Source organism: Bombus fervidus, unplaced genomic scaffold (assembly GCF_041682495.2).
Source record: "Bombus fervidus isolate BK054 unplaced genomic scaffold, iyBomFerv1 scaffold0020, whole genome shotgun sequence".
Lineage (NCBI taxonomy): Eukaryota > Metazoa > Arthropoda > Insecta > Hymenoptera > Apidae > Bombus > Bombus fervidus.
The window spans coordinates 2357576-2361318 of NW_027212583.1; positions in this window are offsets into that span (position 1 = coordinate 2357576).

A 3743-nucleotide genomic window follows, 5' to 3' on the forward strand; every position below is an offset into this window, starting at 1 on the left:
TGACTTTATACGGTATGACGAATGACTGTATGACCTTATACGTTATGACGTATTACTATGTGATGCTCTATGTCATGACGTAATTTTATATGACGTTATACTTCATGACGCATTACTACATAACGTTATACATTATGACGCATTACTATATGACGTTATACGTTATGCCGTAATTCTACATTGCTTTATACGTTAAACCGTAATTCCATATGACGTTATACGTTAAACCGGATTTCTATATGACGATATACATTAAACCGTAATTCTATGTGACGTTATACGTTATGACGTATTACTACGTGACGTTATACGTTATGACGTAATTCTATATGACGTTATACGTCATGTCGCCTTATGATATGACGGTATACGTTATGACGTATTACTATGTGACGTTATACGTTATGCAGTAATTCAATATGACGTTATACGTCATGGTGCAATACTATATGACGTTATACGTTATGACGCATTACTGTATGAGGTTATACGTTAAACCGTAATTCTATATGACGTTATACGTTATGACATTCTACTATGTGACGTAATACGTTATGACGTAATTCGATATGACGTTATACGTTATGACGTACTACTGTGAGACGTTATACGTTATGACGAATTACTATATGGCGTTATACGTTATGCAGTAATTCAATATGACGTTATACGTCATGGTGCAATACTATATGACGTTATACGCCATGACGCATCACTGTATGACGTTATACGTTAAACCGTAACTCTATATGACGTTATTCGTTGTGACGTATTACTATGAGACGTTATACGTTATGAGGAATTCCTGTATGACGTTATACGTTAAACAATAATTCTATATGACGTTATACGTTATGACGTATTACTATGTGACGTTATACGTTATGACGTTTTGCTATGTGACGTTATACGTCATGACATAATTCGATATGACGTTATACGGTATGACGTATTACTATGTGACGTTATACGTTATGACGCATTACTGTATGACGTTATACGTTAAACCGTAATTCTATATGACGTTATACGTTATGACGCTATACTATATGACGTTATACGTTATGACGCATTACTGTATGACGTTATACGTTATATCGTAATTCTATATGACGTTATACGGTATGCCGTAATACTATATGACGTTATACGTTATGACGTTTTACTATGTGACGTTATCCGTTATGACGTAATTCTATGTGACGTTATATGTTATGCCGTAATACTATATGACGTTATACGTTATGACGCAATACTATGTGACAGTATATGTTATGACGTAATTCTGTATTACGTTATACATCATGACGTAATTCTGTATGACGTTATACATCATGACGCAGTACTATATGGCGTTATACGTTAAGACGCATGACTATATGGCGTTAGACGTTATGACGCATTACTATATGGCGTTATACGTTATGACGCATTGCTATATGACGTTATACGTTATGACGTATTACTGTAAGACGTTATCCGTTATGACGTAATTCTATACGACGTTATACGTCATGACGCAATACTATATGACGTTATACGTTATGACGCATTACAGTATGACGTTATTCGTTAAACCGTAATTCTATATGACGTTATACGTTATGACGTATTACTAGAAGACGTTATCCATTATGATGTAATGCTATATGATGTTATACGGTATGCCGTAACACTATATGACGTTATACGTTATGACGTTTTACTATGTGACGTTATCCGTTATGACGTAATTCTATGTGACGTTATATGTTTTGCCGTAATACTATATGACGTTATATGTTATGACGCAATACTATATGACATTATATGTTATGACGTAATTCTGTATGACGTTATACATCATGACGCAATACTATATGGCGTTATACTTTATGACGCATTACTATATGGCGTTATACGTTATGACGCATTACTACATGGCGTTATACGTTATGACGCATTGCTATATGACGTTATACGTTATGACGCTATACTATATGACGTTATACGTTATGACGCATAACTGTATGACGTTATACGTTATGCCGTAATTCTATATGACGTTATACGTTATGACGTTATACTATGTGACGTTATACGTTATGAAGTAATTCTTTATAGCGTTATACGTTAAACCGTAATTCTATATGACGTTATTCGTTGTGTCGTATTACTATGAGACGTTATACGTTATGAGGAATTCCTGTATGACGTTATACGTTAAACAATAATTCTATATGACGTTATACGTTATGACGCATTACTATGTGACGTTATACGTTATGGCGCATTGCTATATGGCGTTATACGTTAAACCGAAATTCTATATGACGTTTAACGTTATGACGTATTACTATGTGTCGTTATACGTTATGAAGTAATTCAATATGACGTTATACGTTATGACGTATTACTATATGACGTTATACGTTATGACTCGTTACCATATGACGTTATACGTTATGACGCATTACTATATGACATTATATGTTATGACGTAATTCTGTATGACGTTATACATCATGACGCAATACTATATGGCGTTATACGTTATGACGCATTACTATATGGCGTTATACGTTATGACGCATTGCTATATGACGTTATACGTTATGACGTATTACTGTAAGACGTTATCCGTTATGACGAATTTCTATACAACGTTATACGTCATGACGCAATACTATAAAACGTTATATGTCATGACGCAATACTATATGACGTTATACGTTATGACGCATTTCAGTATGACGTTATACGTTATGACGTTTTACTATGTGACGTTATACGTTATGACGTTTTGCTATGTGACGTTATACGTTATGACGTAATTCGATATGACGTTATACGTTATGACGTAAATCTATACGACGTTATTCGTCATGACGCAATATTATATGACGTTATACGTTATGACGCATTACTGTATGACGTTATACGTTAAACCGTAATTCTATATGACGTTATACGTTATTACGTAATACTGTGTGACGTTATACGTTATGACGTATTACTATGAGACGTTATCCGTTATGACGTAAATCGATACGACGTTATACGTCATGAAGCAATACTATATGACGTGATACGTTATGACGCATTACTGTATGACGTTATACGTTAAACCGTAATTCTATATGACGTTATACGTTATTACGTAATACTGTGTGGCGTTATACGTTATGAAGTATTAGTATGTGACGTTATACGTTATGACGCATTACTATATGGCGTTATACGTTAAACCGTAATTCTATATGACGTTTTGCGTTATGACGTATTACTATGTGACGTTATCCGTTATGAAGTAATTCTATGTTACGTTATACGTTATGACGTAATTCTATGTTACGTTATACGTTATGCCGTAATTCTATATGGCGTTATACGTTACGACGCATTACACTATGACGTTATTCGTTAAACCGTAATTCTATGTGACGTTATGTGTTATGACGTATTACTATGTGACGTTACACGATATGACGCATTACGCTATGGTATTATACGTTACACCGTAACTCTATAATAGGTTATACGTTAAAACGTAATTCTATATGGCGTTATACGTTTAACCGTAATTCTATATGACGTTATTCGTTGTGACGTATTACTATGTGACGTTATACGTTATGAGGAATTACTGTATGACGTTATACGTTATGCCGTAATACTATCTGACGTTATACGTTATGCCGTAATACTATATGACGTTATACGTTATGACGTATTACTATGTGACGTTATCCGTTCTGACGTAA